The following is a 23,891-nucleotide window of genomic DNA, read 5'->3' on the forward strand; positions in this document are numbered from 1 at the left end:
TGTGCAAGACCTGTTCACTGTAAACTACAAAACATTTATGAAAGGAATTAGAGATATAAACAAATTGAGAGACATACCATATTTATGAATTGGAAGTCTGAATATTGTTAATATGTCACTTCTTCCACATTGGTATAGTTTCAATGCCATGAAATCAAAATCCCAGCAGGTATTTCATAAAAATTGACAACTTCAAAATAAAGAACAAATTTGGAGCTCTGACACTACTTATTATATAGCTATAATAGCAAGACCAATTTGGTATTGGCATAAAGACGGACACATAGATCAATGTAATAGAATAGAGAACCCAGAAATTTTATATACATATTTTTTCAGGTAATTTTCTACAAATATTCAAAGGCTATTCAATGGTGAAATAATAGTCATTTCAATAATTACAATGGAAAAATTAGATGTCCAGATGCAAAAAATTTAACTTGAATCCATATCTTGAACCACATACAAAGATTAGCTGAATATGCATCCAAGTACTAAATTTAAAAACTAAAACTATAATACATCTAGAAGGAAAACATAGTAGAAAATCTTTGTGACCTTGCAGTAGGAAAAGATTTCTTATGTACAATACCAAAAGGAGCCTGTAAAAGATTTAATAATTGGACTTCATCAAAATTAAGAACTTCTGCTCTTTGAACAAAAAAGAATGAAAGCACAAGTCATAGGCTAGGAGAAAATATTTGCCTACTATTCATCTAATGAAGGACATATATATATATATATATATATATACACATATATATATATATATAATATATACCCACAAGATATAAATAACTCTCAAGACTCAATAATAAGATTACACAAAAAAGTATAATATATTATACTAACATATTGGGCAAAAAATTTAAAAAGATACTTCAGAAAAGAAGATACACAGATTGTAAATAAGTACATGAAAAGATATTCACTATAATTAGTCATCAGGGGAATGCAAATTAAGACCACAATATGATACCAGCACACATTATTAGAATGTCTAAAATTAAAAAGACAAATCATGTTAAGTATTGGAGAGGATGTGAAGAAACCATATCTCTCAAGTACTGCTGGTGGGAATATAAAATGGTGCAATCACTTTGGAAACAGTTAAGCAACTTCTTAAAACTCTAAGTATACATTTACTATATGACCCAATCATTCCACTCCTAGGTATTTATTTAAGAGAAATGAAAGCATACGTCTGCAAATGACTGACCCTCAAATTTTCATAGCAGCTTTATTTGTAATAGCCAAAAACATGAAACAATCCAAATGCCCGTCATCATCTGAATGGATAAGCAAATTGTGGTATATCCATAAAATAGAATAATATCCTGCAATACAAAGGGATAAACTATTCCTATATGTAAAAACATAGATGTATTTCAAAGTAATAATTCTGAATGAAAGAAACCAGAGAAATAGGGTACCTACGGTGCGGTTCCATTTGCGTGAATTCTAGGAAATTCAAACTATCTATAGTGAAAGAAAGCAACCTAGTGTTTGCGTGGAGATGAGTATGAGCATGAAGTGGTGGAAGGAAGGTATCATGAGGATCGTGAGGAAATGATTGGGGATGTGCTCATTATCTTGATGGTGGGGATAGTTTCACAGGGGCATGTGTATGTAAAAGTTATCAAATTGTACACTCTAAACATGTTCAGCTTATTGAATATCAATTATTCCTCAATAAAGCTGTTTAAAAACTATCATGGAGGCTCTGCTAGAAGTTTGTACTGAGTATAATTGTGTCAGACACAGTTATCATTTCAAGGAGGCCCAAAAACGACTTGCCTTGACTAAGGTTACTTATTTCTTTCCTGAATTTTAGTGTTTGTCTGTTTTGATAGCTGTTGTTATTGATGTTATTTTAATTATGTAATTGTTTGAATTATTTTTACTGGCAGTGAAGTCATCCTTTCTAAATGTGATCTGAGTTCCCCTTCTAGGTTTTGTTTGAAAGAAATCAACAAGTGTGGCATTGAGAACATAAATCACAATGTTTGATGGATGATTAAACACAGCACCTATATTGAGCCCTGCCTTGAGATTATGACACCAGATATGAAGAGTTGATTCAATACTATTTCAAATGTAAAGTTGAGAAATCTTCCCTTCCTTTCCAAGGACAGGAAACTCCTCTGACGAAGGCTTCTACAATTTTTACTTGAAGTGTCAATACAATTGCTCTTGTAGGCTGTGGCTGTCTCCAATAACCTGCATATTTATTTGTGCCTTCTCCTGTGGATCTTCTACCTATTAACAAAGAACTTTGTTTAGAACATTTTTTCAATGGAAAATTTAATAAGAAATGCTTTAAACCATGTCACACCCCAGAGAAATAAGCCACATTCACAAAAGTAACAGTAACTCTCTAATTCTCAGTCTAGGGTAGAGGACGGGGAAGGAGTAGATTTTACTCTAGATGGGATGATACGTGAAAAAAAAAGAAGATATACTAAAATATTAAGGGTTATTATAACTGAGAAGAAGAATTATTGATGAGTTTTATTTTCTTCTTTTTGTTTGTATATATTATAATTTTCTTACAATAAACATGGTATTGTTTTAATAAGAAAAAAAATTAAAAAGAACAACCTGGAAAAACCAGAAAAAACTTCCTACCCTTTCAAATTGGTGAACCTAAAATTCAACCCATCTTCTCATAGAGAGGAGAACATTTTCTGAACTGAAAAAAACTTGACTGAAATGAAAGTTTCTTGAATTCAGTGATGATACCTTATTCTATTCAAAACAAATTATATTTTGTTGAGATGTATCTATCCAGTATCAGACACTATGATATACATGAAGGGTACAAAAATCAATAAAACACCATTGCTGCCTTCAAAACAGCCAAATGGAGGAGATGGACGCATTCACAAGTATAGAAGCTGCTCTACTGACATACATATTAGGTTCTGAAAACTTCTCCTCAGATTCAGTTTCTTGGTTGGACCAAAGTGCTATATAAGTAAACACTAACACCATCTGTTAGTAGTAGTCACGCTTGACTGGTTTTTAACTTGAATGTAGCTTCCTTTTTTAAATAAAAGTTCGCAAGTATAAGCAATGCTATGTACATAACAGTGGTGCTTCTGTAACATGTAATATGATCGAGGGAAGTGTACTAAATGTCAAGAAGACACAGAAGAGAGAGAAGTGGGGTCTCTCTCTCTTTTTGGGAATCTCCAGGCTAGGACATAACGTTAACGAATAGGCAGAGAAATCCTGTGGAAGGATTATAGCTTTCTCCTGTGGGGAACTGAAGGTCTCAGTGTCATACTTCTGTGGATCAGTATCTTTAGTGAGCAATGGTAAGGGGAGACACAGAAGGTGAACGGTAAGACTGAGTCTCTCCCCATCTAAGGACTGCCCAGGAAGTTATTAATGTTGCCAATTTAGGCTGCTAAATTTGTTAAGTTTATGCAAATTGCTCCTCTGCAATTAATTTAGATGAGATACATACACACACACACATAGAGACAATTGACCCTTATTATCTGTGGCTTCCACATTATAAGTTCACCTACTTGCTAAAATTCATTCGTAAGGATAAAGTCAATACTTAGGGGGCTTTCATGGTCATTCGCAGACATATGGAGAGGGAAGAAAATTTGAATCACCCAATGCACATTCCCAGCTGAAGTCAAACAAGGTGACACTGTCTTCTTGCTTCAACTCTCATACTGTAAACAAGTGTCTTTTTCGTGGTCCATTAAGTGCCACATTTTTAAAAATTTGTGCTTTTTGTTGATTTCGCTGTTTAAAATGACCCCAGTTGCAGGACTGAAGTGCTGTCTAGTGTTACAAAGTGCAATAAGGCTGTGAAATGCCTTCCAGAGAAATATATGTGTTAGATACCCATCATTCAAGCATGAGTTATAGAGCTGTTGGTCTTGAGTTCAATGTTAATGATTTGGCAATATATATTAAATAAGGTATCTTTAAACAGAAACACACATAAAGCAAGGCTATGTACTGATCAGTTCACAAGAATGTTGTGATGAGAGGCTCATAGGAGCCTAACTCTGTATTGATTCGGTGTTTGCTAACTCAATGTCTGCAACAACTTCATAGAATGGAGCTAGTACGGATAAGAATCATCTCTATATAAGTATACATATTCAATGACACCAATTCTGGCTGTGGGAGCAGGGAGCAGTTACTAGAGAAAGATAGGGGATGAGGAAGCCTGTCTGTTTGCGTCGGCTTCAGCATTCTGGCAAAAGAATATTTTCCAGTGCCCAAGCAAAGGGAATTAGAAAAAGAAGAGAAATGATTACTAAGAAAAAATAAATTATTAATTAATTAAAACCTCTGAGTACTGTTAAATCCCTTGCATCTCAAATCAGGATATTTTTACATCCTTCTCAATATTTGTAATATTTGTTACTACCTGTATGGGGCTCAGCTTTCCATCTTCCAGATGAATTTAATTGAATTCCTTGGACTAAAAAGCAAAAATCAAGGAAGATATCTTATATAGAGAGAGAAATCCTCTTGAATCAAATAAAAAGGAGACATAAGAACTGAAAATGAAATACAGTCAAGAAATATGTAACTCAGACTTTGGACAAAAAAAAAAACTAGAAAAGAGGTGATTTTGAAAGCTGAAGTTATGTGGTTTCCCTTCTCTTCAGAGGATGGGTGATCAAATTTGGATTTCTATTCAAACTGGCCTTTACTTTTTCGATGCCATCTTCCAGAAACAACTACCTCTTTGCGAATAGGTGTGTGAGTAATGACACAAAATGATTAATCCTAGAAGCTTGCAGTTCAATGTGGAAATCACATGCATATTTTTCAAGGTGGTCTCTAATCCTTTATCTAATTCATCAAAACTTAGTCCTGTTTCAAGGCTATCCTACAGATTTTAGGTGAGTTTTTAAATGTAAACCATGACTGCCAAAAGAGTGCTCTAAATTTATCCTCCACCTCTTTGGAGAGTGAGGAAAACCATCTATCTTCTTTAAATCTGTATTAGGGAATTTAATTTTAATTTCAACTGCCAAGAGCACTGGCAAAATTGCCATCCTGTCATACAGCCATTCTCAGTGACATTAACTGACAAGAGCAAAAGTGCACTCAGTGTGCATAGATACTGCTGGTCCTGTGACAAGCTCTGCATACTAACAGAGTCATCCCCGCCTTTGCAGGCACAAGAGGACTCATGACAAATGATGTGAACCAAGAGACTGACAGCTCATCTTCTCCTGCACTTGCCTGCTGCATTATGCGGGGTGGAGAGATGTGTAGTAAGCTGGTAACATACACACTCCCTCCTCTCCCCATAACATGTTCTCCATCATTCTTCTCATTCCATCCTCTGTAGCAATTGCCCTTGTCCAAAGTTTGAGGCTCTTTTAAAATTAATGATCTTAGACTCTGGAAATAGTCTTTAAACATATGAAAGGTTATTACATAGAGAATGATAGCCAACTATTTCTCATCTCACCCGAAGGTAAAGCTTGGGCTGCTCCCATTCATCCCAGAAGGACCAAATAAATGCTTCTTGAGCATGAAGATGATGATGATGATTGTGATGACGATGATGATTGTGATGGTGATGGTGATCAAACAGCATCAGGCATAGAGGAAGACCCGCGCTGCAATCTGAGGAGCATCACTTCGATAAGAGAAATGTCTTGACATCAAAAATTCTGAATCTAGCTGCTGATACAAATTTGCTCCACATTTGACAAGAATTTTCTAAGCATCAACGGTGAGACCAACACTGTGATTGAACCCAAGGAGTGTATAGAATTATGAGTTAAAAACCTGTCTCTGTCAAGTTGATTTACAACTTATTTTAAAACAAGGACTTCCATATGTGAGTTTATTAAGCAGTGTTTAAAGATAGCATGTAATTACTGTACTGACTATTTATGAGTTCCGGCAGCTTAAGTACTTAGGGGAATCTTCATGAAGGAGGTGAGGCTTCAGCTAGGCCTTGAAGAATAGATAGGATTAGGAAGTAACTTAAAGATATGTATTCATTCTATATTTACTGTATATCTAATGATGTTCTAGTACTACCAGAACCACAGAATGACACAAAAGACAAGTTTGTGATTATGAAGTGCCCTTTTATTACACAAATGAGGAGATGGTATTTAACCCTATCCTCTCTGAATAGGCAATTACAGCAAATCACTGGTAGAACCAGGAACAGAATCAATTTCTACTTTAGCTCATATATTTTTATGTGAAAAATATATCATTGCTCTTGCCTTAATTGTCCCATTAGAAAACCAAGACTACATTAATGTGGCCTGAGAATAACTGCAAAGGATCATATGAACATCATTATGATAAAAAGATGGGAAAGAAAATCCACTCATCCACCAAAATCATCACTGCAAAGACAGAACAAGACAAGAAATATTTTCACTGTTAAGAAATTAATGTCCATATAAAGCAGATTGTTTTTCTTGTAAAAAATAATACTATGGTTTGCCAAATATTTCCTATATTTGATTAATCCTTTCCTCTTTTATTTTTTGGTAAATATATTGTCTTTAGGAAAATGTCTGCAACTAATCTCCAATTTAGTCTGCTTATTTAGTTTATATATTAACCACAGCTGTTACATTCCAAGTTATTTTATAATCACTTTCCAGACATCAATAAATCTTTGATGACACATTGGAATAATTTTTTCCTCTTCTTCTCAATAGTGAGAGCCAAGAAAAGAAGCCGGGTAATGCAGGAGGCGTTTGTGGAGAGGCAGCATACACAGGGGGTAAAGCTTAGTCTCTGAGTCCAACTGATTTGGCATCAAATTCCAGTTTTGAGATTTGTGCAACTGTGGAGGACAAGGTAATCTCAATAAGTCTTGAATTCTTCTTCTCCCATAAAATAGCGAATATTGTACCTAATTCACAGGATAATTGCAAAGATTAAAGTAGAGAATGCATGCAAAATATCAATGTCTGGAATAGAGTATCTTCTCAATAAATGACAGGTAAATGTTAGTTATTAAGTACCTTGAAAATGGAGATGAGTTATGTTTATGTTTGGGTACTAAATTGGTTCAAGGTTGCTGCCCAGGTAATTGCAGTCATACTTATGACAAAAGGTTAGCAATTGTGCGTGAAGTTGTAAATGCAGCTAACTGAGCATGCAACTGTCAGGAAAAGAAAGATGAGTGGGAGACGATCAAGGACTTCTCTAGCTTGAACATCTGTTCATTACATATAGCGTGCTTAAGAAGATTTTTATCAGATTTTCTTCCAATTTTGAAACTAATTAATGCTCATAATAAAAATCTTAAAAAACACAAATATATAAAAAAGTCAACAAAAATCACCCACAATAATGCCATTTGAAGTCAATAATTGATGAATTTCTTTACACATTTTCATATATATATATATATGAAGTTTTCATTTTATATATACAATTTTGTGCATACATGTAATTTAAAAAATTTATATTTTAAAGTAAACATTAGAGTCCAACTACATAAACATTTTATATTCTGCTTTTTTACGTATATGTTTTCTAAAACATTAAATAATATTAAGTGTTATTTATTACATAATATTCCATTGAAAGATTTTTATATTGCCATTTTTAGACATCATGTCTAATGACTGTCTATAAATGATGCTAAAATGAACATCCTTGGAAAGACATCTTTGTCTCTGTGATAATTTCCTTATGATAAATGCTTAGAAATGGTTTTAGGTATTAGAGAAAGCCAACTTTTTAAAGGTAGATATGCAACTTCCCTCCAGAAAGTTTATGCCAATTTGTACTCACATTACAGTATAAAGAAGTGTTGGACACCCAATCCACTGCCCTTCTCACCACAGGTCATCATTCATCATAGCTGTAATAATAATTGCTGATAATTACTAAGCCCTTACCATGTGGCAGAGTCTGTTCTATTTTACAGATGTTGTATTTTTAAATATTCTCAATAACTTTGTAATATGTATTATAATCATCCCCATTTTATAGATTAAAGAACTGTGGCACAAACAGATTAAGTTAAATGTCCAAAGTTACTCAGTTAGAAATGAAGTAGAGACTCAAACCCAAGCGTGTGACTTCAAATATCATGATTTTAATCACAATATAACATTCTTTTCCCTCAGCATTCATCAATATTATCTTTTAAACATTTTTCCAGTTTAAAAGGCAAAAAAAGCCATTGCTTTATTTTCCATAATTTCATTAGTATTGTTAACGTTCTTAATACGTTTGTTTTTTACATTTTATTTTTTTAGTGTGAATTTTCTATTCATGTTCATCACTTTATAGAATACTTTCCCCTGGAGGCCAGATTCTAAAATTAGACTCTGACTGCCTCTCTTTGGAGTAATAATAAATATGTATTTTCAAGATGGTGACAAATTTATTCATTTGCATGAATTGGGAGAGATTTTGCTAATTGCTCTCTCTAGTGAGCTTTGGACTCCCTGCCTGCCAATGTGTATTGCATTTTACAGGTTCCTTTATATGTTCGCTTTAGTTTGTAATTGATGGATTTCCTGAAAGCAAGAAGTCATGGGAGATTTAGTAAGCGTGAAATGGTGAATATTGAAAGCATTTTAAATATTGATATGAAAATAGATCTCCTAGCTGGATATCTTTTTGTTCTGCTGTTCCTGGAATGAATACATTAGTTTAAAAATTTTAAGCATAACAGATGTAGAAGTGCTAGTGTAAGGATTGGTAAGAGACTGTTCTCTGGCAGATTTGCCGGTAGCCTTTCTATATTCTGGAAATGCTACAGACATTTATAGCCATAGTGATATTTCCAAATGCTTTAATAAATCTAGTACATTCACATGATTATTTGCAACTGCAGAAATACTCCCGGACTAGAAGAAATTGCTACACTTAATGGAGTTTGAGGCGTAACTGTCGTATTAAGGGAAACAGACAAGAGGATGGGCATGAGGTTGGGGTGCAATAAAAAGAGAAAGGAAGTCACGAACCAAGTATCATTTGCAATTAAAAAAAAAAAAAAACAGAGAGCCATTAGAATAACTTGGTGAGGCCAAAAGGAATGGCATTCCTCCTTGGAAGACTGAGATCCCCCAGGGAAATCTGGGAGCCAACAAAGTACTGTAGTTTGGTTTGGGGCTGGTACACAAGAAAGTCCCACCAGCAATGGAAAACATCTCTCCCTGTTTTCTCTTAGCCAAAAATCCGTATTTAAAACACCATTATAAGCAGTGTATTAGTCAGGGTCCTAACAGGTGATAGATGGTCCAATGTAATGAGGTGATTGAAGAGTGTTACATAAAGGATTTTTTTTAAGGAAGTTAAGGGAACCAACAGGCTTTGGTGATGCACCCAGGGTCTGTTACGCATCTACCAGAATGGAGCCGTTACCACCCCTAACATGAAGAGACAGGGGCCGTCGGGGAAGGAGGGTACTATGGGGATTGGAGACAGCCTTTGATATTGGCAGAGAGAGTCATGGCTAAACTGATTTATCTCTTCTTCTTCCTCTGATCTCCGGTTGGTGCCCCTTGTTGAGCAAATCCAGTAGGAAGTAGAATGCAAAGGAACCTCAGGACATAGTCCATGGAGGTCTGCCTCCCAGGGCTCACAGCAGTGCAGAAAAGAGAGGAGAAGGGATCTAGAAGCACAAACAGAACAAATAAATTTTGGCTTCGATCAGCGTTAGTAAGCTCTCGAAGGCAAATCTCATCTCTAATGCCCTTCTGTTACTGATTCCACATCTGAAAACGATGTGTTTTGAACATCCATGGCACTACCAGGACACCTCCCCTACATAAAAATGACAATTATCCAAGAAGGAAGGTGATAAATAAAAATGTCTTCCTAAACCCCTCAGGTTATCTGCTGCACCCCAGCTCTCCCTCAGTGGCCCTCAGCATCCAGCACAGCATCCTATACATCACAGTCCATCATTTTGATTGAATGGAAATATTGACACAGTCACAGGAGGATATAGCAATGACAAACAAAAGTCCCCATCCCAACTGACCTGGAGTAACTCAGCTGGGTTGATATATACACAATAAAATAGGTAAACAGTCATGCAGATGTAACTAAAAAATAATACAAAAAAGAGTATATGCAGACTGATTCAGGACTTTTTACAAGCCGATATGAAAGTTATAAATTCCCTAACACTCAGGTGGGCTGGTACTTTTGTGGTTAAGGGGAAGATAATTCAAAAACTGGAAAATTTTAGGAAAATTGGAAATCAAATTTTGAGAGAAAAATGATAAAACAAGGAGGGTAAATCCTTCCTTATGAGACTCAGCAGAAAGTTCTATCTCCTAGAACTCTCCTCCATAATTTATTCAGAGAACTTCCATATGCAAAGGCAGTGGTGTGCTGCTCAATGTTTACAAGCAAACTCTCTAGGAGAAGCAAATAAAGTGACTTATAGAGTTTGCCAATTTCCAGGGTATAAATTCTCACACCACAGTCAATTTCAAGCTACCAACGTGATTTTCTGAATTGAAATTGGGAAGCGATGCAAGCAACTGGCTCTTGTGAGTTGGTACAAACCAGTTGCAGCACACCACTGGGCAGAGGCCTCCATGACATGGACAAGAGCACAGAAGAACCCGCTTGGAAAAACTCACCAATTCCTCCCGTCAACCATTTACTACGGACGGTTCCTTGAAGAAGGAAACACTCGCATCTAGTGTTCACTGTATCCAATTATAGTCATTATCCTGCCAAATGACAAGAAACAGCAAGAATGGTGACTTGAGATCTTGGACCCAGAGTAACCCTAGCACCTATGTTTGCTTAGGGCCTTGCTGGGGCAACCTAGAGCTTATGGCTAGTTACTGCTTCAGAATGAATCGACAAAAGCAGTTCTCTGAGGCCTGGTATCTTGCATGCTGCACACACAGGCACACACACACCAGAAAGAGACATGTAAAACCAACATTCATGTGTTCTGTGTTGGATATTCTCCATTTACACCACCAGAGTTATTCCACTCTAGTTTATGCCCTATGAGTCTGATTTATAGGAAGTACCTCAATGGGCTTCATTGCCCTCTGACTTACAAGGGGGTTTGGACAATAGGGAGAATGAGCAGGTTGTCAAAGGGAAAACAGTGACATTAAAGTATTCTTCTGACTCCCTCTCAGAGGTTGCCTTAAGCTGATGGCATCCTTCCTCCAGAGGTCACAGGTCCTGTCAAGTGTCCCTCCTTACATAGCCTCTGTGATTCTCATTTGTTGTTTGTTTGTTTTTTAATTTAAACTAAAACAAAACCAAAAGTAGTTCGCCCATTTCTCCCATCCTCCATCCCCCTCCTCAGGCAACCACAATCTGTACTCTGTATCAATGAGCTTGTTTATATATATATACATTTTTCAGATTCCACATATAAGAGAGATCATACAGTATTTGTCTTTGACTTATTTCACTAAGCACAATGCCCTCGAGGTCCATCCATATTGTTGCAAATGGTAAGATTTCCTTCTTCTTTATGGCGGAATGATATTCCATTGTGTGGAACATATATACAACATATATGTTGTGTGTGTGTATATATATATATATATATATACACACACACAACATATATATATACATATATATATACACACACAGAACAATTTATCCATTGATCCACTAATAGGCACTTAGGTTGTTTCCATATCTTGGCTATTGTACATAGTGCTGCAATGGATATGGGGGTATGTATATCTTTTTGAGTTAGTGCTTTCATTTTCTTTGGATAAATACCCAGCAGTGGAATTGAGGGATCAATATGCTTCTTCTATTTTTAATATTTTGAGGAACCTCCACACTGTTTTCCATAGTGGCTACACCAATTTACATTCCCACCAACAGTGCATAAGGGTTCCCTTTCCTCCACTTCCTTGCCAATGCTTGCTATTTCTATTCTTCGTGATGATTGCCATTTTAACAGGTGTGAGCTGATATCTCATTATGATTTTGCTTTGCATTTCCCTGATGATTAATGATGTAGAGCATCTTTTCATGTACCAGTTGGCTATCTGTATGTCTTCTTTGGAAAATTGTCTATTCAAATCTTCTGCCAATTTTTAATTGGATTGTTTGGTTTTCTTGCTACTGAGTTGCATGCGTTACTTGTGTATTTTGGATATTAGCCCCTTATCAAATATATGATTTGCAAGTATTTTCTTCCATTAAGTAGGTGGACTTTTCATTTTGTTGACTGTTTCCTTTGCTGTTCAGAAGATTTTTAGGTTGATGAAGTCCCACTCGTTTAGTTTTGCTATTGTTGCCTTGGCTTTTGGTGTCAAATCCAAAAAATCATTGCCAAGACTTATATCAAGGAGCTTACTGCTTATGTTTTTTTCTAGGAGTTTTATGGTTTCAGGTCTTATCTTCAAGTTTTTAATCCATTTTGAGTTAATTTTTGTGTGTGGTGTAAGATAGTGGTCCAGTTTCATTCTTTTGCACGTGGCTGTCCCCTTTTCCCAACATCATTTATTGAAGAGACTGTCCTTTCCCTGTTGTATATTCTTGGCTCCTTTGTCATAAATTAATTAACTATATATGTGTGGCTTTATTTCTGGACTTTCCATTCTGTTCCATTGATCTATTTGTCTGTTTTTATGTCAATACCATACTATTTTAACTACTGTAGCTTTGTAATATATTTTGAAATAAGAGAGTGTGATGGCTCCAGTGTTGTTCTTTCTCAACATTGCTTTGGTATTCAGGATTTTTACTAGTTCCATACAAATTTTAGGATTGTTTATCCAATTTCTGTGAAAAATGCCCTTGGAATTTTGATAGGGATTATATTAAATCTGTATATTGCTTTGGGTAGTATTGACATTTAAAAAATATTAATTCTTCCAATCCATGAGCATGCAATATCTTTCCATTTATTTGTGCCTTCTTCAATTTCTTTCATTAATATATTGTGGTTTTCAATATATAGGTCTTTTACCTCCTTGATTAAATTTATTCCTAGATATTTTATTCTTTTGGATGAAACTGTAATTGGGATTGTTTTCTTAGTTTGTCTTTCTGATAGTTCATTATTAATGTTTGGAAACACAACAGATTTTTGTGTGTTGATTTTGTATCCTGTAACTTTACTGAATTTTTTTTTTTTTAGTTCTAACAGTTTTTTTTTTTTTTTTGAGTCTTTAGGGTTTTCTATAGGTAATATCATGTCATCTGCAAATAGTAGCGGTTTCGCTTCTTACTTTCCAAGTCAGATATGTTTTATTTATTTATTTTTGCCTACTTGCTCTGGCTGGGACTTCCAATACTATGTTAACTAAAAGTGGTCGGAGTGGGCATCCTTATCTTGTTCCTGATCTTAGAGGAAAAGCTTTCAGCTTTTCTCCATTGAGTGTGATGTTAGCAATGGGCATGTCATATATGGCCTTTATTGTGTTGAGGTACATTTCCTCTATACCCACTTTGTTGAGAGTTTTTATTATAAGTGGTTGTTGAATTTTGTCAAATGCTTTTTCTGCATCTATTGAGATGATCATATGATTTTTATCCTTCATTTTGTTAATGTGGTGTATCAATTAACTGATTTGCAGATGTTTAGCCAACTTTATGTCCCTGGAATAAATCCCATTTGATCATAGTGTATGATCCTTTCAATGTATTGTTGAATTTGGTTTGTTAGTATTTTACTGAGGATTTTCACATCTATGTTCATCACGAATATTAGCCTATAATTTTCTTTTCTTGTGGCATCCTTGTCTGGTTTTGGTATAGGGTTATGCTGGCCTTTTAAAATAAGTTTGTAAGAGTTCCTTCCTATTCTATTTTTTGGAAGATTTTTAAGAGGGATTGGTATTAATCCTTCTTTGAACATTTGGTGGAATTCACCAGAGAAGCTGTCTGGTCCTAGACTTTTGTTTGTTGGGAGGTTTCTGATAACCGATTCAATATCCTTACAAGTAATTAGTCTGTCCAGATTTTCTAGTTCTTCATGATTCAGTCTTGGTATGCTGTCTGTTTCTAGGAAGTTATCCATTTCTTCTAGGTTATCCAATTTGTTAGTGTATAATTATTTATAGTAGTCTCTTATGATCCTTTGTATTTCTGTGGTATCAGTTGTAATGTCTCCTCTTCCTTTTCTGATTTTATTTGTTTGAGTCTTCTTTCTTTTTTTCTTGATGAATCTAGCTAAACGTTCATCAACTTTGTTTATCTTTTTTCAAAGAACCAGCTCATGGTTTTATTGATCTCTTCTATTGACTCTTTAGTCTCTATTTTATTTATTTTTGTTCTAATCTTTGTTATATCCTTCCTTCTGCTAACTTTGGATTTCATTGGTTCTTCTTTTTTTAGTTCCTTGAGGTGTAAAGTTAGTCTATTTGAGACTTTCCTTGTTTCTTGAGCAAGCCATTTATTGCTATGAACTTCCCTCTTGGAACTACTTTTGCTGCATCCCATAAAATTTTTGTATGTTAGATTTTCATTTTCATTAGCCTCAAGGTATTTTTTGATTTCTCTTTTGATTTCTTCATTGGCCCTTTGGTTGTTTGGTAGCACGTTGTGTAATCTCAACATATTTGTGAATTTTAAAGTTTTCTTCCTGTAATTAATTTATAGTTTCATATCCTTGTGGATGTAAAAGATACTTGATATAATTTCAACTCTCTTAAATTTATGAAGACTTGTTTTGTGGCCTATCACATAATCTATATTGGAAAATGTTCCATGTGCACTTGAGAAGAATGTGTGTTCTGTTGCTTCTGTCAATATCTAAGTCCATCTGGTCTAATGTGTGGTTTAAAGCCAATGTTTATTTATTTATTTTCTGTCTGGATGATCTATCCATTGATGTAAGTGGGGTATTAAAGTCCCATACTATTACTGTATTGCTATTTCTCCCTTTAGGTCTGTTAATATTTACTTTATGTATTTAGGTACTCATATGGTGGGTACACAAATATTTACAAATGTTATATCTTCATGTTGGATGAACTTTTTATCATTATGTAATGCCCTTCTTTGTCATTTACTACCATCTTTGTTTTAAAGTCGATTTTGTCTGATCTAAGCTCCTCTAGCTTTATTTTGGTTTCCATTTGCATGGAATATCTTTTTCCATCCTTTACTTTCAGTCTGTGTGTGTCTTTACATTTAAAGTGAGTCTCTTGTAGCATGATATAGATGAGTCTTGCATTTTTTATCCATTCAGCCTCTCTATGTCTTTTGATTGGAGAATTTAGTCCATTTACATTTTAAGTGATTATAGATAGGTATATACTTATTGCCATTTTGTTGCTTCCTGGCTGTTTTTGTAGTTCCTCTCTGTTCCTTTCCTTTTCTCTTGCTCTCTTCCTTTGTGGTTTGATGACTTTCTTTAGTGTATGCTTATATTCCTTTCTCTTTATCTTTTGTGTATTTACTATAGGTTTTTGTTTTGTGGTTACCATGAGGCTTACATATAGCAACTTATATCTATAGCAGTCTATTTTAAGTTGATAACAACTTAAGTTTGATCCCATTGTAAAGTTCAACCTTACTACTTTCCCCATGCATATTTTACGTCTTTGATGTCACATTTTACATCTTTTTATCTTTTGTATCCCTTAACTAAACGTTGTAATTGTAGTTATTTTTACTACTTTTGTTGTTTAACCTTTATACTAGCTTTTTAAGTGATTAATTCACCACTTTTACTATATGTTTACCTTCCCAGTGAGATTTATTCTTTCATGTGTATTCTTCCTACTAACTAGCTCCCTTTCATTTCAGTTTAATGAAGTCCCTTTAACATTTTTTTGTAAGGCTTATTTAGCAGTGATGAAGGCCTTTAGCTTTTGCATCTGGAATATTCTGATAATGAATCCCTTCCCATTCTTCTTAAGGCTAAAAATAATAAAAGCTCTCCACTATTATTTGCACTGTTCCTTTTAGTTTCTATTCACTATGCCCTAAATCCTGATGAAAAGATGCTTTTTGAGTAAGCTATTTTCCCCTTCCAAGATCCTGGCTGACAATGGTACTAAATATGGTAAAGGCACAAACTATCATGCTGTTAGTAAGTGACAGTATATATGGTAGGCACAATAGCATAAGAGAGACAGTCTTGGTGCTGGATACATCTTTTGTCATCTTAATTCAATCTATTCCCAATGATAAGTTAGCAAATGTTCAACAACCAGCTCTTAAGAAAAAGAAATAATCCTGTCTTCCCTGTTTTGTCTCCAAGTCTGGGATGGATTATCTGAGGATAAACAAATCAATGCTTCATCTACCATAACTCCCCAAGCATCTAGTGAGCTAAGTTATGCCCTTCTTTCTTGCCCTAACTCTCTACTGCCTCTTTCTATACTCTTTTGGTCACTGGGATGTCTGAGTTAATATCTCTTCTGTGCATATTGAGATAAATACTTTACAGATAAAAAGCAGTGAAAATATAACAATTAACCATAAAACTTGGCAGGTGACTTGGCATTTGAGGAGAGTTACAACAAATGGATATTACACACTCAGGAATACAGTATGGGGGAACTTTAGCTGCAGGCCAGTAAAAGTTCCTTTATAAAGCAAATCTCAGAGGAGAAGAAAGGAGAGCCCAAAGCAGCTTCTCTCCCCTTTGCCTGAGCAAGTGTTTGGCACCCTCCTGAGGGAAAAGAAATAAGAAATGTATACCCTGGGGTTCATTTCCGGAAGGATATAGGAACATAAAGCATACAAGTTTTTAAAGTCTAATTTGAGACATGTCCCTCCCCCCACTCCATATAATATACTCTACAGTCCTGGAGGCTGCAATACAGTTTAGGGAGGGGTGGACAGGTCGAGGTAGGGTCACAAAATGCCTAGGAGATATTCACTGTATCCTTATGAGTAAGAAAATGAGGCCATTTAATTCACAGTGGAGACAATAATCCTGAATGTTATGAGGGAAAGTTGTTTATTGTCCTCAGAATCCTTTCATAATAGCAATATAACTGAACCCATCATAGAGAAATTTGCTATTTCTTTTACAGGTTAATTCTTTTCTCTAGTTGCATCAGTTTTGAAACTCCTCATAGTTAAAAACTGTAATGTCAAATACTCTCACTCCATCATTATACTTTTTCTGGTGGGTTCCATGTGGTTCAAGTAGTCAGGATTCTATAAAGGCAAGTCATTGTTTTTGGGGAAGAGATCAAGTCTAAAATCAATTTGATTCAAGAAACTGAAGTCTGAGGAAGAAGAATAAGACATAGCTCCTACTCTCTACTGAGTAGAGATGTAATAACAAATTATAGGCTGGTGAGATCAGTGAATTCACCTGGAACAAAGAAGTAATACAGAGAAAAGAAAAGAGAAAGCTTCCTGGGAGAAGGGAAATCTGAGCTTGGCTTTCAAAGAAAGAATAGGAGTTCTCCAGTTCAGCAAAGGAAGGAATAGAACACCAGACGGATGGAAAAGTATTTATAAAGGAGAGGAGCTGTGAAATAACAAAACGTATGTGATGAGGTCACAGTAGTTTGGTATTGTGAGCTGGTAAACACAAAGGAATGAGGCTAGAAAGGAAGAAGAAACAGTGAGGGCTTTGTATCTTGTGTGTTAGTGTTTTTAAGTGGATTTCATTACCTCCAAAAGAGACATAAGATGATTCATTAAGTGTTTAATCTTCAAGTCCTATTATTTATTTATTTATTTTTTTGGAGAGGAAGATTGGCCCTGAGCTAACATCTGTTGCCAATCTTCCTCTTTCTGCTTGAGGAAGATTGTTACTGAGCTAACATCTGCACCAATCTTCCTCTATTTTGTATGTGGAATGCTGCTACAGCACGGCTTGATGAGCAGTGTGTAGGTCTATGCCCGGGATCCAAACCAGTGAGCCCTGGGTTGCTGAAGTGGAGTATGTGAACTTAACCACTACACCACCAAGCGAGGCCCTTCAAGTCCTATTTTTTTAAAAAGTCTATTCACAAGTTACATAAGTTGGATGTCACATGAAATATATGAGGTAATCTTGAGGGAATAGAGAGTTCCTCAACATAAACGTGAGGGGAGATTAACAGGGCTCTTAATCATTCCTTCATATTAAGCAATTTATGTAGCTTACGCGTGCCCAGATGAGTAGTTTTACTGCATAAATATCTAATTTCAATTAAATACTCAAAACAAAAGTGACTGAAAAAGGAAACTAGGTTGAAGCTAATACATTAGTGCATTCACTAGTATAAAACAAAAAGAACTGATGCGTTTCTAATTCTAGGAAAACTGTGAGCCACGTATCAATCTCTTTAAAAGGTGTCTAATCAGATTGCACAAAACGTCAGCCTAGGCAAAGAAATTCTCAATAAGATTATTTGGAACATGATTTATATCCATTATTATAAATAAAGAACCTTGCCCCAAGCACAGATTTTCCCTCAGTTGATTAGGTAATGGACACCTTGGAGGCAAAACACTCACAAACTAAGTAGCCAGTTCATAATAGGCGCCTGAATTATTTCTTCAGTAGTACTTGAGGCCATTTTATACTCAAGCCAGTATTTACAAAGCTTCACTAAGCTTTAATAATGAATAAGGCCTGCAGATTGTACCAATGCCAATGTCCTAGTTTTGATATTTGATGTTATCCTTGATTTATATAAGATGTTATCCTTGAAGGAAGCTGAGAGAAGGGTACATGGGACCTCTCGACTATTTTTGAAAATTGCTTCGGAGCCTATAATTATTTCAAAGTTAAAAATTAAAAAATCAACCAATGATAAACATTTGGAGGTTGATTTTAAGGTTCTTATTTAATAGCAAATAGCAAAAAACAAAAACAAAGTAAAACTTACCATTGAGGGGGCTGGCCCCGTGACCAAGTGGTTAAGTTTGCGTGCTCTGCTGCAGGCAGCCCAGTGTTTCGTTGGTTCAAATCCTGGGCGTGAACATGGCACTGCTCATCAAACCACGCTGAGGCAGCATCCCACATGCCACAACTAGAAGGACACACAACAAAGAATATACAACTATGTACCGGAGGGCTTTGGGTAGAAAAAGGAAAAAAAAAATCTAAAAAAGAACAAAAAAAAACTTACCATTGGGTAAATACCTGTTCTTCTTGATAGAGTAAAAATGGCTGAAATAATACATGAAAAGCAATATGGAAATAAACTAAAATGTGTTCTTCTATCAGCAAAGATGTCGAGAAGACTCATAGAAAATATTGCTGAAGGTGTGAAGAAAAAAACTTGGAATAAATTGTACAATGAGCAAGATTTACAATGGAGTTGGAAAAAATGCAGGTGTTTATAAAGGACTTAGCTTCGATATTTGTTAAATTCTGTTTCAATAGTTAAATATGTATAGAACTTTTTTTTCAGGTAAAAATAAAACATGAACCAGGGGAGATAAATTTCTGATAACTTTTCTTTAGTGGTAATAATAATAGCGTATGGTGGGAAAACCTATAAGTAACCACTAATGGAGTTGTTGCCTTAAGTGTAATTTTTTTTTTAATTCCAGGATTACTTTTAAAAATTAAAGAAAGAAGGGCTTTAAATATAGTAGAATCTTTTGAATCCATTTAATTTGCTGGCAAGCCAACTTTCCTGATGTTGGCAAGTCCTAATGTCAAAACGACCGCTGTCCTACATCCCCCACCGTACATCTGTATAGTCACCCAGAGCTTATAATAGTTACGTACATGCCAAATTTGAGAGGACTTGCACTGTAGCACTGAGGAAAATATGCACGAGTGAGAGTCAATTTGATTTTAGCAAAACAGGTTTATCTGTCACATTAAATTAATGCTGTTAATTTGACTTTTATTGGTTTTGTAGTTTCCTTCATATTTAATATGTAAATTTATCTTGGATGTATTCATGTATAAGAGCTATAAGCAGATGGAGCTTATACCTAGTTTTATGTTCATAAATACTAAGTAACATTATAATAAAAATCATAAGTTAATACTCAAGATCCAGGAGTACTTTTTGTATTCTTTAAAAAGGGACATACATTACTCTACTCAACACAGCCTAGGTCCCTATGAACTCTCCCAAGCCCTAAGTAAGTTTTCGTTGGAATAAACCAACAGATAAGCAACTTCCGTGGGAGGGAAGACGTAGAGGAAAGGGATGGAGAAGTGCCCTTAAAAGCAGAAGCAGCACTAAAGAAAGTGGTGTGATGAAACTAAGGGAAAATTTTACCAACTACACATTTTTGTCTTGTTCCAACGCAGAAGGTACAGTGAGTATTACTGACTCCTAGGACTGCAACAGTTACCTGGGTGCTTGGACGGTAACAAGGACAGACAAAACCACGCCCCTTCTATGCGCTTGGAGGCAATTCCATGCTAAGCCCACCTTGCCTAAAATCTTCTCAGTGCTCTGTACTGTGTTCCCAACTGAGAAGGAAGACAGTTCATTCTGTGGCAGATGAAATGGCCGCATCACTGGAGATGAAGGCTGCCAGCATTTCTAACACCAACTGTGTCAAGATTGCACTTTAACCTGTCTCAAAATAAAGATGGTAATTATTTCAGAAGGGTAACGGCAGTGAAGATTTTTATTACAGCCTGAGATGAGGTGAGGATTTGGATGCCCTGTAACAGGGATTTCTTCCCCTATGTTCCCACTCTGAAAAAAAGACAGGTGCACAAATATTATTACAAGGAGATATTCATACGTATAAAGAGTGTAATATCAACCACTACAAAATGCCCAGGAAATATTTGTATTTTTTATGATTCCCAGAAGCAAGAATCATATCAAATTGGCTAAGAGGAGACAGAAGAATTTCTTTTGCTTTGTCAGAGCTTTAACATATATCCTTGCTTTTTTCGTGCTCTTTTTGTGGAGTCTCTTTCTTCCTCAGGCTCAATATGTTCCCCGTCTCTTCCCAGAGCAGGTTTCAGGGTTTTTTCCAAATGGTATTCCAGCATGCTTTCCCGAGTTCCTAGCTGCCTTCCAACGACTGACACCTGGGTAGCAGATGGTGCAAATGGCCCGCTATATATTTCCTGGATTGATGAAGAAAACTGTCAGGAACCTGACTGGCCTGGTGCCTCATGGCAGAAAATGCTGCTCAGGAGTGACAGTGACTGGAAATAATTTTGATTAAAATCATCTGGAATTTACTGAGTTTCAAATGTTGCTTTTGTTCCTCCTCTTCTTTACACTTACACATCCCTGGAATTTTGCCTTGAAAACATATTATAAATACATTGGACACCACAGTTTCTTGAAGCTCGGACACAATCCACTTTTTCTGGGCGTGCACTCTTCCCGGGACAGATGCACTCCCAGCTCACCATGCCCTTCTGCAGATCAGGCTTGTCTGACCATATGTGGATATGGATTCGCACATCTCTATCATGAACTTGATTTTTCTGGAGCAGCAGGACAACCAATCTGGCATCCTGCATATAGAGAATGATCACAGAGTCAAAGTCCTAGGTTCATGTTTAAAATAGAGAAATACAGGGTTTTAAAAAAGGATTTCATTTAAAATCTACATAATTCACCAATGCAGAATTAATTCATTGAATCATTAGATCAAATGAATCTACCTGTGAGACCCCTCAAGGAAATCGTCTGTGTGCATTTATTGAGTCAATAAACATTTATCAAATTGCCTGCTAGATGCCAGGGACATTGCTAGAGCCTGGATATCGCCTTCCCCTGGGACCTCCTACGCTTCCCTTTGACCCCTCCCTCCCAGTACTCTGGGGAATTTTCTCTGGTTCAGAAACAGATGTTCTGCCTGTGCCATGTTCTCTTTGCTCTATCACTTCAGAAGATCAGCATCACCCAAGAGAGGGGGAGGTTGTTTACACCATGAAGCTATTGAAGTTTAAGCTGCCCAGTTCCTCCTCCTGGGCCTCTTCCTAACTCCTGGGAAGAGCCTCACCAACGCATTCATGTTGTGCAGATGTACAATGTATTTGCACTACATTTCCAGAAGAGCGCCCACTTAATTGTATGAGCTTCAGGCTTCACAAAAGCTGAGTCCACCCTTGTGTAACAGAAAGAGGACATGAAAGAGTAAAACACCCACCTCTTACCCCTAACCTGCTGTAGCTAGAACACTGGAAACACTAGGAAGAAGAGCACCGCTCAGTATAAGGGGCACACTTTCCTTTCAGCCTAGTTAGTTAATGCCTACAGTACTCCACACAGGAAGATGGTAAGTCCCACAAAGCCGAAAACAAAGAGCATTCCTAGGTAGACAATTGGACTGTTTTTACTCTCAAGATTTCTGACACTAAATGTGTGAGATTTTTTTTCCTCCTCAACACCAAATACCAGGTATGTTTTCCAACACCATTTCTCCAATTCTCTGACACCAAATAGGTGTCCTATAATTCAGTTCAATTCTGTCACTAACTACCGAGAGTTAGCTCAGATCCCACAAGTTAAGGGCTCAGTCCCATGAGACTGCCTCCATCTCAGACACCAGCCACAAATGGGGTGCCCAGGCTACCCACACTTCTGCCTCGTCTACTACTGATTTGGGGTTCTTCCAATCCCCCTCAGGTTTGATAATTTCCTAGAATGACTCACAGAACTCAGAAAAACTCTTTACTGGTTTATTATAAATGATACAAGTCAAGAAAAGGCAAATGGAAGAGATACATAGGGCAAGGTATGGCGGAGGTGGCTCAGAGCATCCATGCCCTCTATAGGCATGCCACCCTCCCAGCTCACCAATGTGTTCACCAACCCAGAAGCTCTCTAAACCCCAATGTTTACAGGTTCTGAAGGAGGTTTCATTATGTAGGCGTGATTGATTAAGTCATGGGCTGTTGGTGATTAACTCAATCTCCAGCCCCTCTTCTCTTCTCAGAGGTTAGGTGTATGGGGCTGAAAGTTGCAGCTTCTAATCAAGGCTTGGTCTTGCAGGTGACTGGCCCTCATCCCGAAGCTATCTGGGGGCTGCCAAGACTCACCTCATTAGAACAAAAGAGGCTCCTATCACTCAGGAAATCCCAAGGGTTTTAGGAGCTCCGTGACAGGAACTGGGGACAAAAATCAAATATGCTTCTATGATACCACAATAATATTTGTAGGGGGCATTGCAGTTTGAATAAAATATGAAAGAGATCATATTTCTAAAATCCTCATTTTCCTTTGTCATGTGCAGTAGCATTTAGAAACAGAAGAAGAAATACAGGGGAGTTATTGATAGTTGGGGGAGAAGACTGAAATTAAAGTCTGACTTTTGAACAGGTTTTGCAAAAAGAGAACTTGAGGACCACTGTGATTAGTATGACAGTATGCACACCCAGATGTCCCCTGATAAGTGGGACCCTGTGTGGGTCTCAGCAAGACTTGCTTGCCCCTCCAGAATAAGGGGTTCCCCATTGTCCTGTGTGGATTCACTATATAGCAGTTAAAAACATTGATTTTTAAATTCAACTTAACTTCAAATCTTGGATTCTTCATTTATGGTGATATAAGACAATTTATTCAATAAAAGGCTCAATTTCCTCATTTGTAAAAGGAAAATTTTAATACCTACCCCATAGAGAGGCTAGGAAGACTAAATGTGATAATGTATGGCACGTAGCAAACTCCTAAGGAATGTTTTTTATGGCATTTTTAAGGTTCCATCTCTAATAATAGAGCTATCTGTGTGGTCCCTGTAACTTGCTGAATATATTTAGGTGTAAGTTGACTCTGTGTAAAAATTATGTATGCTAAACATACACCATAGTGTGAAGGGTTCACTCATGTTGACAATTTTTTTAATGTTTTGTAAATGCCTCATATAAAAGCACCCTTCCAGGTGTTTATAAAGAGGGGAAATTGAACAGTGTGGAGTATTTATAGTGACCGTTCGGGTCCACAGCTGAGCACACCGTGTAGCACACCACACATAGTGGCCCTCCGAAGAGCTCCCCTCCAGGATTCTGTGAAAGCCACTGGCTGTTGAAGATAACACTAATGATGCATGCGCTCGTGTAAAACACTCAAAGGAGAGGACCGGGATGTGTCCTAAGTCTAGGACAG

The 23,891-nt window shown here is 36.4% G+C and overlaps 1 long non-coding RNA gene across 3 annotated transcripts; it reads left to right on the forward strand.

The window, feature by feature from the left end:
- The first annotated feature begins 5,581 nt into the window (after window positions 1-5,581).
- On the forward strand, window positions 5,582-21,016 carry LOC102150535 (uncharacterized). Of its 3 annotated transcripts, XR_011440138.1 has the most exons (4): window positions 5,588-5,728; window positions 6,684-6,825; window positions 20,120-20,465; window positions 20,788-21,016. It is a non-coding gene; the product is annotated as an uncharacterized lncRNA (long non-coding RNA). The 3 variants fall into 3 exon arrangements; XR_001378977.3 differs by lacking the exon at window positions 20,120-20,465 and having other exon boundaries at window positions 5,582-5,728; XR_002799862.2 differs by lacking the exon at window positions 20,120-20,465 and having other exon boundaries at window positions 20,783-21,016.
- Window positions 21,017-23,891: the final 2,875 nt, after the last annotated feature.

Source organism: Equus caballus, chromosome 1 (assembly GCF_041296265.1).
Source record: "Equus caballus isolate H_3958 breed thoroughbred chromosome 1, TB-T2T, whole genome shotgun sequence".
NCBI classification, from domain to species: domain Eukaryota; kingdom Metazoa; phylum Chordata; class Mammalia; order Perissodactyla; family Equidae; genus Equus; species Equus caballus.